Genomic DNA, 15,430 nt, shown 5'->3' with positions numbered 1-15,430 from the left:
ACGACCAATCCAACGGTCAGGTACTTCGACGTTCAACCACTCTCGTACAAAGAGATTACAATAGGGAGGGGCTCTATCCTATTGCCAAATACAGTTAACCGGTTCACCCCTCCACTAATTGCCATTTTACGTAGATGGCGCTGCAAGCGAGAAACAAAGCAGTATTCGCACATGCTCTTACTCTTTAATTGTGACTTTTAACCAACACTCAGCAACGCTAATGTTGGTACTATTAAATTTTATAACTGGGTCATTATTTTATGGAAATACTGTATTTACCTTTGAATGAGCTATTTAGTATTGCGTTCATTTTTTTTAATGCTTCAAATTACATTCTAAATGTTGACGATTGGATCCACATTTGTATGACATATTTTGTTCTAAATGCCTTGTAAATAAACTCTGTGTGTGGCGCTAGCTTCACTCTTAGTAAAAAAAAACCCAGTAAATTTAAGGACTTTTCAACGAAGAATTCACCTCAAATAAATGAAGAGTTCTTCGCTATTTCAAATAACTTGATCTTCGAAGAATATACGCCGTATTTAGACCTCGTTTCTGTTTTTAGGATAAGTACACAAGCCTGCAAGAAACAAGAGCGTTTTTGCAGTAGTTTTAACAAGTTTTTTGATTGTTTTGCTAGTACTCAGTACGCGTAAATCTACGAATATAACGGTACATTTTATGCAACGGATAATTTGCAACAAGCGTTCTTGGTATATTTAGGATTGGAGTTTTTTTAACAGTTTTGTCCACGAGTTCGATTAGAGTGATGAAAAAGCTTATGAACACTTTTCGATCCAGAGGCGACGTGTATCTGTGTAGCATTCATTCCCCGGGTGTGTCGCACCCTCACACTCGGCCGAGGTGGGACAGCTTTTAGACTTCCTGAAACCCGTCAGCCTTGATCACGAGCAGACCGGCTGCGGTCCTGGGAGGTGCGGTGCGGCGCGTCAACCTTTAAGAACCCGCAGACGAAGCGCGACAGGAAGGGGCGTGCGGCGCTTCGCGACTAATGGCGCTGATCTGGAATTACTGTCATTACTTCGTCCCCAAGGAAGCAGGGCGCACGGTGGTCACAAGGGTGGGGGAGGGGAGGGGCGGATTCGCGCGACGAGAGATTATTTATTACTTCCTTGCCCGACCCTTTCTCTTTCTTCGCCCTCCCCGCGCGAAGCCCCTCCTGCTTCCGGGGCCGCGGCTCGAAGCTGACAAGCACCGCTGTCGCTGCCGTCCGAAGGGTCGCTCGCTGGACAAAGCGCTGTGATTGGGGGCCGCGACTGCCGGGCAGGAAATAACAGGCATCTCGCGACCGTCGGCAACAGCGAACACTTCACACGCAGTTTTCTCGAGAGAAGCCACAACTAGGGTTACCAGACGTCCGGCAAAAGGAGGACATGTCCTCCTTTTTATGTATTTTTTTGCTTCCGGCCGGATTTTCCTTAATGCTCCAAAATGTCCGGCTTTTTTATAAAGTGAGATAATTCCTGCAGTTACACTCTGAGTAAAGCGCGCGGTGCGCGCTAATGCGCTGTCCGCAGAGTCACCCCACTAGTAAGTAGTTCTATGACAGGTAGCAGCACATGCAGAAGCACGTGTTTTTAATATGCTGTATATGCGTAGTTTGTTTGGTTCTTTATACTGAAACTGTATTAAATGCCAAAACATTGTAAAATATCGTACTCCATGTTAATTAATTCATGGCTTTAAAAAAATATATATATTGTCTTCCTTTTCAGTGAAATGTCCTCCTTTTGCAAGGTGAATGTCCTCCTTTTTTGTTATCAGTGTCTGGTAACCCTAGCCACAACGCACCCAACTCTCCCAGCACCGGAGCGGCGTTGCAAAAATATAAATTACTGCGTCAACGTAGCAACGGAAATTATAAAACTTTTGACGTGCATACGTCTTTAAAATGACTTCCATAGTGGGAGGCAATTAAAAAAAAACGAATGATAACAAGATCGGGGGATACCAGTTTGGTGTTGCAGCTACATATCTATCATCTACATCCAAAATTTAATTACACCACTGGATAGCTAAAGGATCAAATAATTCGTTACGCTAAGTGAGGACTGTGACGCATCGCGCGCGGTGGAGGGGGAAGCGACGCCATTTGGAGGTCATTTTGCTGCGTTTCGAGATTTCCATTTAGTGTAACTTTTGACTCGGAGAAGCTACGACATTCGCTTGAGTTTCAATCGTCAGCTCTCGTCAAAATCAGTCGATTGCACATATAAAACATTAATGTAAATAGTTACAGTGAATATATATGGTGTTAAAAAAAATAGCGTATTTTATATTTTGTATAGGAAATTTTACCTACCTGTTACGTACACGTATTCACGTACAACACACGGTCGTGTCCATGAAACAGCCACATCCCATTTTTGTTTGTTGAAAACTCTCTTTGGAAACAGCAAATTATCTCATACATCATCCGATATATTTCAGAAATATTGAACTGATTCTGCAACGTAACAGAAATGTTATTCTTTTAAATATTTTTACCTGATGGTAGTTTCTACGAGAAAAAAATATTTATCTGGAACCTGGATAAACCCCGTAAAATTTACAGTAATTTCTAACAGGCTAGTAATTGATATAGAAATAACGTATGTTTGCTTTTGTCATTACAGTTGCAGATGCTTGCTATAGTTTATTTTAATTTTATATCTCGTTAGAATCATTTCTAGGGTACGATACATGCCAATACATAATACATATTAATAAGAAACACAAAAATATAAAATTATGTTTCAGAAATGGTATGCACACAAAGTATACATAAACATGCAATACATAGGATTGTAATTAACGTTCAAACAAACATGAAAAATGACTTTTTAATAAATTAAGTGTGCATGTACTTTTTGGCACACGTTACTTATAATAATATCTTGCAAAGTAGTGTTTCATAGGACAAAACTATAAAGTTAATTTTATTTCACCGTTTTTAAAGTTTGCGTTGTTAAGTAAAATTTGATAAGTGACGGTAGGCGTTCTTTGAAGGATTCGTGCAATGGGAAATTTAGATTTCTTACCATTTCTTGGACATACGCCATTGCAGTTTGGCACTGGTTATAGGTAATGGGAAAAATTCATAAATGGCACAATAAAAAAAAAACAAATTCGAAAATAAACCGTCATAAAACAAGCGTGAATCAGATGATTAAAACAGATAGATCAAACGATGATTCTAAAAAGGTATTAAGGACAAAATACAACGACAGCACAGACAAAATAATCAAAACCTACATATCAGACAGCAGAATAATTCCGTGGAAGGAATTTAGTCATTAATAATAATAATAAAAACGGTGCGTGTTACTGTTTCTTCAAACAATCTGTAATTTGGAACACGCCAAATGTTTGAACGAAATATGAAATTTATAACAGGTAGCGCTATCTATGCGGGAAATGCAGGGACTGTCTCAACAGTGTTCTGGACATTGCTGGTTGAACAAGGAGGCACGCCAGCGCGCTGATAGCCAATATAAAATTCAAGACATCACATGCATCTCTTTTTTCGAGCGAAGTAGTTCTTCCGTAGGTTAAGAAAATATTTATATTCACTGGTTTTAAGCAAGTGATAATTTTAACAAGCAAGTGCTACAAGCAAAACCTTCGTTTCATTCACCCTTATCGATGATTTTTGTTTCGCTAGCTACAAGCTTTATGGGTTCGCGGAACTATTAATTCAGTAGCTAATATTCCTGAAATAAAAAATAAAAGTACTTCATGTTTCCGCCCGGGATCGAACCGGGGACCTTGCGCGTGTGAGGCGCACGTGATAACCACTACACTACGGAAACAACTGTAGAACTAAGGACATTTATCAATTTAATACATAAAGTAATATTATTATTAAACTAGGAGGTTATATTTATTATATAAGAAATTTTTATTAAAAAGTCAAGTTAATGTTAGCAATAAGAATTTTGGTAGCATAATAGAAAAATAAGTAAATATCGTGAAATTGAAAAAAATTGGTTGTCTGTAAAGTCGGTTTACGGACGATAGTTTAACGTGACAACGTCATAACAAAACATTGATGAAATGATTGCATTATTTTATGAATGAAATTGAATTATTTTTATTTTAATAATAAAAGAATAAATATTTGAAATTATACTAGTAATCAGATTTTTAAAATGCAAGAATAATTAACCTTTATTGTCGAAATTGTTGTTGTAATAAGCAATGAAAACCACATTAACTTTCACTTCACTTTATAAACAGTCGACGAAACAGTTCACGTGTATATGACTTGTAATTAATTTTAAAAACCGGCGTTTAACTATAAAGTATAAATATAATTATGAACAAGTTTTCATATAAATAAACTGTAATCAAATATCTATCATCAATTATATCAATCACAATAATTCTTTAGTCAATTGTAACATAACCTATTATTACTGCACTCGCCGACATATGCTACTGTTTTGAATAATAAAAGAATAAATACCTACTTGAAATTATACTAGTAATCAGATTTTTAAAATGCAAGAATAATTAACCTTTATTGCCGAAATTGTTGTTGTAATAAGCAATGAAAACCACAGATTAAAATTCGTCGAGAATATTTTACGTTTTTATGTCTTCCAGTGCTCAAAACGATATGCAATTGTGGCCCCGGGCACGAAATTTTATTTATAATTCATTAATAATAACGCCCCTCGCCATAAATCAAGGAAAATATGTATTAACGAGTGCCTGGTTGCCGCGGTTGTGGATAGATAGCGCGATTCGTTCGGGTCGCGTCCGTCACTGTAGATGGAAGCACCGTAGGGGAATAATATTATTTCGTTTTTATAATACGATTTTATAACAAACACGCTTCCCAAAAACAACAAACTTATTTATAATTTGTTACAATATTTTTTAAAACATTGTGCAAAAGATCCCGGGTGTAATTTGAACTATTATGTGTAACTGTAAAACACCATTGTTGGTTAAAAACGTATTTGAATATTCAACATTACTTTTAAATAACCGTACCGAATGTGCTGAAAATCGGTGGACGATCGTTAAATTACATAATATTAATAATTCAAAAGACTAAAACATGATTGAAAAGTCAAATCGATGGTTGTTCCAATCGAGTGGAAGATAGATGCGGCGCAAGCGTACAATGAGCGTAACGGGACACATCGTAGTGGGACAATGTGCATTACGGGACACTTTGTCGTGCTTGCAGCTGCTGGCGTTCATCGATTTATTAGGCGTTGTCACGTCAATAATAGCACAGACGAACACAGTGGGCAAACAAAGACGACAACTTGGACAACGCAGCAAATATATGAACACAACAAAAAATACAAACAGAATTTATGGACAACACAACAACACCGACGAACACAGTAGGATTCCTATGACAAAACAATTGCGACGTTTCGGGAACTGACATCTGTTCTGACAGATGTCTGGCTGTATTTACTGTAACTGTAGAAACTGTCTCGTCGTTGTTAACCCACTGTGTTTGTGCAATTATTATTATTATTATATTTTCATGACTAAATTCCTTCCACGTAATTCGTGTGCAGTCTGATATTTAAGTTTTGAAATTGTTCGTCTGTGCTGTCGTCGTTTTGTTGTCCATTATACATTTTTAGTTCAGGTTCATCGTTGCGGGTTTAAGTGTTTGACATCAGCTGATTCAGGGTGGGTTGCTTTTCTCATTTGTTATTTCTAATTTTGCATTTATGACTTTTCCCCCCATGACAAACAGTGTAAAACTGCAATGGCGTGTGTCCAAGAAATTGTATTAAATCAAGAGACGGTAGGTATCACAGAGATCCGAGGTGTCCACATAAGCATGGCTTCCGGAAAGAAAAAAAAAAGAAATGATCAATTAAGAGTGAACAAACTATACCTGTCATCGGCGCCGCAGTTACGCCTCGTGTCCTTCGGTCGGAATCTTCACCCCAGATCCCTCGCTACTAGGGTTCACCGTTGTTGCCACGCTCGTGAAAATTACATGTAAATTTCGGTGCCCGTATTTAAATGAAGCGTGAGGTGTACCAGTAAAAAAAAAACACTTTGCCCGGAGCGACAGTTTTAAACACGGCCTTGGGCCTTTTAGAAACACAGGTAAACACGCGATTACAGCAAGCCGTTTGAGTGTATTAAGCAGTAGCGCGGAAAAATAAATAAATGCACATATTTTAATTCATCACTTCATTTACGCACCCCTGTATACATCTGTCCAAGCTCATTAGTAGCTGCGTATGTACCTAGCATATGTACCTAGTATAACTAACTACGGGGAAGGTAAGGAATTTGAGGTGGCGTCACTTTCGCCACAGAAATTCCCCTAAACCTTGTGGCGTATCTAGGAAAAGAAGTGTTGGGGGTTGAGGCCGTTGGGAATTTGGGGGGGGGGGGGGGGGGGAGAACGGTAGGTCGTGACGACCGCCTAGGTGGAGAACAGATTCATTGAATGAAATGTCTTTTGATGTAAATTTTGGGCCTATATGTTCATTTTTAAAAAATACTTATGAAATACCTATGTATGATTACTAACATGTTAGTGCGGATCTAAATAACTAGACTAAGTAATTATTATCCAGATATGAAGTAATTTCCCTTAATTTTGGAAAATCTCTGAACTGCTTTTCTGTTGAATAAGTTATTGATGTCCTAATTAGATTTTTTAATTTTTTTTAATCCTACCATTTATAAAGTTTTATAGGGTATTAACATGACTTAAAATCCCATTTACCCTTTAAATTTGAAAGATTTTCTGTGGGAGCTTTACGAGTCCACAGGTTTTTTTTGGGGATGGCACCTTCCAAAATCCCCTCCCACCAAATCCCCCAGGGCCAAACGAATACATTGATTTGCGTCGTCATGTTTCACCGTCTCTCGATGGCTACGCTGACAATGGACTCAGAGACGAAATTAAATTTAAACTATGTATGCAGCCTAAGTGAATATCGTGTCAATTAGCTGTATTTTGTAATTAACTGTTTCTCCTTATACGTAAAGCTTTTTCCTTCGGAAAACTCTGGATACAAGTCACGTGGGGCAAGAGGTCTGAATCTACCCGCCGCACACACAAAACAATGCTGCCATAACTTTCAAAAAATTAGTTTTTCGGTGATGACCTAAGAAGTTTAAAGCACATGTTTAAATAGGACAACTTGAAACTTTGTGGAAGTGAGTATTATTGTATTACGTATAAGTACTGAGAGTAGAGTTTGTTTATTGCTTGCGATTGAGAGCTGTGATATCATTGTTGTCGCAGTTAAATTTACAACAATGCACATGATAAACACTGCCATTGCATGAACTTTAGTATGCAATGTAATCATACACACAGTGTAACACAGCCACAAGTAAAATAAGTTGTACTTCAGTCTGATACAGATTTCAAAAGTGCCACAATTGTATATGTGGCATCTTGAGATACATTTTTAACCATTTAAAACTGCGTCATTTATATTAGGGGCAGTCTTGGATTAACGGACAACCGTGATGCTGCCGATTGTTTGTGTGCAATAGAAATATCTTCTTATCTATCTTTATCTATATATATTTACATAAATGAAGGAGAGAGCTGGTCTGTAGGTCTGTAGTTCGCGTACTGCAGTCACGGCGAGACCTAAGCCGTGACATTTGGCACGTGGTTTCTCCAGGGGCCGTCCGTTTTCACTTCCAACAGATATTTTAAAAGTTCGTCATAGTTTTTTTAATTAATTCATTTAGCGATTTTCAACCACACTCACACTATAATCTCTATGGAAAAAGGCTGTTGCATTGTTTTTTCTGGCTGTTGCATTGTTGTTTCTTTCTTCGTCTTCGATTAAATTGTTAACTGTCTTATCCAGTTTCGGATCTTAATCTATTCTTTCATTTTTATCATCTTTACCATCATTTTGACACAGCATTGCTTAATAGATGTGAATTTAAAGGCTTTCGAAAACTTCTGAATCAAAGATATGCGTTGTTTGTTTTATATTTCTCCCCGTTTATCCTAGTTCTGAAGATTATTGTTTTTTTTTCATTAGTTTCATTAATTGATTTTCAAAATTTTAATTAGTTAAAATCTTTCCGTTTGAGGCGCGGCAGTGGCGTACCCCCGAAGAGGGTAATGTAGATTGTCGTAGTCAAGCACGAGTAGCTGGTGGGGCGTTGTTATTATGCACTTTAAAGAACAAACAAAAAAATAGAAGTAATATACATGTCAAAGACCAATATGTTTTATGTACAATTCAGCTAAATAATTTTTTTTCCACAAAGTATCAGATTGCTTTGTGACATTAAAAAATAGGCGTAACTGAAATTTGAAATTTTTTGAGTTGTGGCGAAATGGCTTTGGGTGTGCGACGTATTTAATGCACAGTTTATTTCATTATTCGCGGTATGTACGTTATAACGCAACTATAAAAGCAGAAGTCACCACACAATTTATTCTCGGAACTAAACCGGTGAAGCGCTAATATTGTGAAGAGTTTTCCTAATGGAGATATTTTTCCAGTAATGTTTATATGATAAATATATATTTCCAAGTGGCGCACAACCTAATCTTAGAGGTCACATCACTTTAAACTTTTTTGTGCATAGATTATAATTTGAACATTCAACTATCTAGACAACAAGACTGGGTAATGCAAAAACGTCGTATTCCGAGTGTGTACGGCACGCAGTTTAACCAGCAGTAATTGACACTAATCGAAAACATTTTACACCACCCAGTTATATTGCAGGCATACAATGAACCATTCCCGTGATTCGGGCCTTGTTTTGGTTAGGTTTCAACAGCGGGAGGTGTGTTTGGGTGTCATAAAATGAGCTCTTCCATTCCCTCCTCTCAGTAAACTGTTGGTCACATTCTGCCACAGAACAATGTGTTGTGCAAAACTTTTTTTAAGTAATATATTTTAATAATAATATAATTTAATAATATAATTTCATTGTTGCAAGAAGAATCAAATGGTACATACAATTCACCTGATTAAAATTGTCAACAGTCTTACAGAGTAGTGAATGACAACTGATTTATGGTTTCAAAATTCATGCCTGATTGGTAGGAGCAGGCATTTTTCGCGAAAAGATCTGAACGTCTACTAGACTGCAACAAGGTATACCCGCACCTGTGGTTTCTTCCTTGTGATTGGCGGCCGTCTGCGAGAGAAGTCGTTGCCTTATTTGACCGAGCCACTCAGGACGCGTTTACTTCGGCGGGGTATCAACTGTTCGACTGTTAAACTGTTCGACCGTGGGTCGAAGACACTCCCACTAATCTGCCGAGCCAATAGAGACTCTGCTAGTCACACCCTTCAAAAAGTAACTTTTCTGGTAAGCCAATAGAAACACTGTTGCCCCCCACTTTAACACGATTTAGAGGGATTCGTGTTGTGAGGCGGGATTTCAGCTTTCCAGCCAGTGAAAATGACTTCCCAAGAATTCAGGCCTTCTAGGAGTCCGTGGAAGAAGTACCTAAGGAACAACCCAGACACTTTTGCGATGAGTTGGGTCGATCAGTTCATCAGTCGAACAGTTTATACTGATCCGGTATAATCTGTTCGACTGTTGAAGGGTTCACCACGCGCTAGTGGTAGACCAGCGCGCTACCTATGAACGATAACATTAACTAAACACAAGCAAACCTGACATTCTAGTATACCCGCAAGATAGCAGCAACTGTGTCCAGGCAACGTCACTTTTTATAGCCGCAAGATAGCAGCAACTGTGAGCAGGCATCGCCACTTTTATGGTGTAGATAAATCTTTCGAACATTCATGATTTGCACATATAAGCCATCAGAAACATAAACTGTATTGAGGTTTAGGTGTTTCATTTGCAGTTGCTGCAACAATGATTCAGACGTTGTAGATGGAATACTGTACCGTGACAAATAAACAAAAAAAAACTTTTCTCCGGTGACAATAAAAGAAGAAAATATATTGCAGAACGCATCCGATTGTGCATGTTAACAAATAATAAAAATTAAATTAAAAGAAACGTTTTTAGATACAAAATTTTACGTTGAAAATTAAATAAAGGTTACGAAAATGGTGCGAATCTGTAACTTATACACCATAATAAAATAATTTTATAAATATTTAAAACCAGTATAGTGTAATTATAATCCTAAAACATTATTTTTAAAGTAAAAGCTTTTTTAACTAAACAATAATAATAGAATGTTGCGTCCAAGGGTTAGAATAATTTGTAGAGATATCTTATTCGTCAGCAGCAGGGGTATAGGCCTAGTGGCATACATGCTTGATACGATCGAGAGCAGAATGGCTAACTTTTTCACACTTTGGAAGCGTTCGCACACTTCCGTATTACTTTATAATTTTCAATAGTTTATGACTTTAAATTCTTTTAAATAGTATCTACTTAACATTCACTTTTTAATATATGTATATATAATATTCCAATTTAGTTGATTATTACTAAAAATTTGAAAGTACCTATTGAAGTTTTAATTTTAAATAAATGCCATTCTTATTCCAAAAATAAATAGCTTAGATATTTTTTAATTTCAAGTTTACCGGTGTACCTAACTTATTCGTTTGTTTTTGTTAAGCATTTGAATAATTTTTAGTTAGGTTACGTTTTGTAGATATGGATACCGTACTTTTTTTTTCGTATTCATCGAAATTTCTGTGATTGGTGATTGCATTTATTTTAAATGGCTATGGAAATTTTTATAATTGAAGGGCAAACTGCATGGGCGAAAACCTGTAGTATTCCCAGGGGGGGCCCACGGGATAATATTCATCATATTCATTTTGCAGTCACTATTTTGCAAGCGTAAGCTGGCTCCCTCAGGGAGGGGCTTTTTGATTCCAGTGCCCCCCCCCCCCCCTCCAAAAAAAAACCACGCCATGGCAGACTGTCCTTTTTTTCTTTATGGAACACAGGAAATGCCTAGTGACATGCGTGGCCAGATCGTTAGGTAGGCCTATGTTGTAGATTAGAGGGTATAACTTTCTATTATGCCATGTGATGAAAATGGCGATAACTAACTGTGGCACATCATCCGATTATTACAAGGACATGATAAAATTATCAAATTTTACGTTCACTTGGAAGCTGCGGGGCGAATCTTCCCATTAATATATTGAGGTCTCTCGAAATGGTATGTTTTATGTGAAAATTGAAATTGAGAATCGACATGTTAAGCGGATTAGGTTTATAAGGTAGTCTTTCAAGTGGGCATTTTGATGCAAATGATTTGCAAGAATATTCAGTTTTTTAATTTCTAAGCACAGATATGTCAAAAGTTATGTAGCTATTAAAAAAAAATAAAACACAAAGACTAACTTCGCCACATGAGAGTCAGTCGCTGCATTGACTTTCGTTACACCAAAACTTAGAACAGATTTCTCCAAGTCTATGACAGAAGTCAAACAAAAAACGAAGGTCTCAATACACAAATAACCCGCTTCGCATCAGAAATCACAACCTGAAGTACATAAGCTGTGGCCAACTATCAACGCACACATACAGAGGTAAACTCTATTGCTCGCCGCGACCAAAGGGTAAACAATAGTTCATGGGCAGAGCAAGTTATCAGAAAACTCTAACATTGGAGAAAAGTCGCGTGGTTTCTGATATGCTGCCGATGGGAAATTCTACTGACTTGATATTAAGTGTAATGATGTGCAAAGCCCGGGCAGCGCCGTGTACTTGAGCTAGTGTAATATAAGTTCAAATTATAGTATTGGTTTTCAGTTTAAATTTTTTAAAAATATAATTATTAATATTTCAGCTACATTTACCTAATAAACTTATAATAGCACCTCTGAACTATGTTTATAAACGGAATAATGCAAGAGATAAAGTTTTGTATTCTAGAATTTGAAATATAAAATTTCATATAGGCCTATCTGTGTTCCGTTTTCATTAAATTTACTTGCCATCAGCAATAACAACACAATAGTCTAGTCAGATTTATTTAATTACACTTAAACTAAGAAATGATTATAAGAATGCAGAACAGTTAAAATGATTAAGACAGTAAAAATACTTAAAGATCTCTTATAAATACATAACACATTTTTGAACAATCTACATTACTTAGCAAAATAAACACATGTGACATAATATACATATCTTCTACGAAGTGATATCATACGACGTTTCCATGAATATGTTTTGTGTTCTGGAATTAGGAATGTAAAATTTTATTTTACATAAATTTCTTTCGTCATCTAGATATTTTCTCGAAATCAGCAATGACAACAAAATAGTCTATGCAATAGGCCTATTTATAATTTTTTCAGTATAACAATGAAATAATGTTAGAATTTTAAAAGTTATGATAACTAAGCCATCAATGAAGTAAAGTAGGGGAGACCGGGGCAAGTTGACTAGCGGGGAAAAATGAGAAATGACCTAATTTAAAATAATACTGCTAGATAGTACCACCTTGCAGGCACTACTAGCCCTCCACACTGCTGGACACTTAAGGTTCGCCCTGGGAAGCCGCTGCCGCCATTTCGTTGTTTGTTAGATGATGTTCGTGTATTTGGTATGAAATATTGTAATTTTAGAGACTCTCGACGTAAGATCTCATGAACTAACAGGTAAGGTATTTGGTTTTTCTTTGCTATACATAAGTACCTTAGACAATATACTTTATTTAGTCACTATTAATTTATAGTTTACTCTTGCAAATCCTAATGAAAAATTTCAAAACTTATATCATTGCCAATCGGGGAAAGTTGACTGGGGCAAGATGATGACTCGTCATCTTGCCCCAAGTGATTTTTACAGCTTTATTTTTTTTATATTTACATGCAAATTTTTTATAAATGCTGTGTGATTTTATTGAACTATATGAACCATAAAATGCACGGTTCAATATTGAAAAATATTTTGAATAATATTTTAAAAACTTTAAAGAAAAAAAATTCTAACTCTGCCTGTTGCGCTCTTTTATTAATTTCTAGGAAATTATGTTCCAGATATGGTGAATAATTGTATTAAAAAAAGTTATAGAGCAGAGGACAAAAATGATATGGATGCTGATTTGTTAAAGGTCAAAGAAGGAAGAATGAGTCGCATGTGTACAGCAAATGTTTATCATATTCCTGAAGCAACACTTCGTCGTCATTTGAAGAAAAACGATGATGGGGTCTTCGGATGCGACCTGAACTTGTGGAAAGAGCCCCACCAGGAACCATTGGGCATTGCAGTGATAATGGGTGGAGAAATGGAGAAATGTTTGTGTTTTTTTTTAAACAGTTCAATCTTCATGTAAAACCTACCAGTGAATCTCGTGTCCTGTTGCTTGTTGACAATCATAAAACACACTTAACCCTGGAGGCTACAAATTTTTTTCCGGGAAAATCACATCACCATGGTTGGATTTCCGGCCCACACTACCCATCGTCTTCAACTGCTGGATGTTAAATTTTTGGGCCATTAAAGATCTATTATAGCCAAGCTTGTGACAACTTTATGGTTACTAATCCAGGACAAGCCATTACTGACAAAAACATTGGTGAGCTATTGAGCACTGATTATTTGAAAACAGCTATGGTCGATAATGCAGTTAATGGGTTCAAACAATGTGAATTCGAGCCTTATGATCCCCTTGTGTTTAACGAGCATGATTTTGCTGCAGCGAAAACCACCGATCATGATCTTGTTACAGAAAAAGCAGAAATAGAAAAAATGCTATTGCTAAGCCAGCATCACCTAAAGACCAACCCCTAGAAATTGCTAATAATGACTCTTGTGTTGAACATGAGGTAGAGCCAACTGAAGAACCAGGAACTTCAAAAAATGCTACTCCCGTTGTGCCAAACCTGTGCCGGTGTTTTTGACTTTAAACCGTTGCCTAAAGAAAGACCATGTGTGAATAAAAGGAAAAGTCATAAGCAATGTGCAAGTGTCATAACTAGCACACCCATGAAAGAGATGTTGGTTCAGAGAGAAGCAAAGAAGTTGGATCAAAAACGTTTAAAGGAACAAAGACAAGAGTCTCGAGATGCCAAAAAAGGAAGTGTTACTAAGAAACTGAAGTTCCATTCCCGTGGAAAAACAAAGAAGCCCGAACATTCAACATGCAATCCGTCGGCTCAAACTTCCAAATTGCAGTGTCCTGGGTGTGATGAGATTTATGTTGACCCTCCGGCAGAAGGCTGGATAGAGTGTTGCAAATGCCTCACATGGTGGCATGAGGACTGCTCTTACATTGAAGGAGGAAAATTTGTGTGCGATTGTTGCTAATGAAAACCCTGAATTAGAGTTATATTAGTGTGGTTTGCATAAAAAATCTTCAACTTTTGTCAGAATCCTCATCTTGCCCCATAGTCTAAGTCATCATGCCACGGTAATGGGGCAAGATGACACATGCGCATCATATTTTTAAATCAGGCAAAAAAGTTTAGATAATAATGAAATAAAATTTTTTCCAAGTAGTTACAACACTCAAAATGATCATTCTAATCATACATGGAAAAAAGAACAATTTCCTCAAAAAATGCATTTATGATAAATGAATGACTCTTAACAGCGTCAACTTGCCCCGGTCTACCCTACATAAACATCCCTTATCAATACAACACCCATTTTCTGTACAATATATACTTCTAAAGAAATACGACACATAAGATATCATAGAAATAACTTCTGCAAAGTGACATCTTGCGAAGTTTCCATGACTCCGTTTTGTGTTCTGTCTTTAATTATATAGGCCTACAATTTTATAACAATATCTTTCGGTACCTACAAGATATTTCACTGCAATCAGCAATGAAACCAGGATAGTGCAGTCATATTTATATTATTTGACACTAAAACTATGAACTAATTAAAACTACTGGGTTATTATAATAAGTAAGCCATTAATTTGGTGACATTACATAAACATTTTTATCTATACATAACATTTTCTGTAGAATCCATATTTCTAAGCAAAATAGACCCGTGTGATGTCATACACATCACTTCTGCAAAGTGGACATCTTACGACATTGCCATGGTTAGGTAATTCGTCAGCACAATCTCCACACAGTACAAAATGTCCACATGGGTAAACCATACATGTAACTGGCAGGTATAGTAGGGTCGCGACGTCTTGGTGTGTCGTTTTGCGGGGAAGCGGGGAAGAGTAAATGAGAGGGGAAGCAGCCGCAGTTTGCACTTTTTCTTGTGTGTTGTGATAGTAGAATAATATTGATTCAATTTTTGTTTTTAAACAAATTGATTATATTTAATAACATATCAAACTTTTTTATGGTATACTTTGCTGTTGAACTTCTTTATTTAATTTTTAATTTTTAACTTAATAGAGTTGTAGGAACATGTTTCCCTGAAAGTATACTAAATTTAATGGAATATTGCGACTTTTTATACATCTAACTTTGAAATTTTAATAATTGATTTATTAAATAACATATGATCCATAGTTATAAATGTCTAAACTAAGTTTGCAAAATTTTTATGAAAACATACAGGG

At 36.5% G+C, this 15,430-nt stretch overlaps 1 non-coding gene across 1 annotated transcript; it reads right to left on the bottom strand.

Annotated features, from left to right (window-relative positions):
• Positions 1-3,739: 3,739 nt before the first annotated feature.
• Trnav-cac (transfer RNA valine (anticodon CAC)) lies at positions 3,740-3,812 on the bottom strand. Its single transcript has one exon. It is a non-coding gene; the product is annotated as a tRNA-Val (tRNA).
• Between the last annotated feature and the right edge of the window lie 11,618 nt (positions 3,813-15,430).

The sequence above is a fragment of the Bacillus rossius genome, chromosome 5, assembly GCF_032445375.1.
Source record: "Bacillus rossius redtenbacheri isolate Brsri chromosome 5, Brsri_v3, whole genome shotgun sequence".
Classification (NCBI taxonomy): Eukaryota; Metazoa; Arthropoda; class Insecta; order Phasmatodea; family Bacillidae; genus Bacillus; species Bacillus rossius.
Note: the sequence above shows the minus strand (reverse complement) of the source record. Positions and strands in the feature narration are given on the sequence as shown.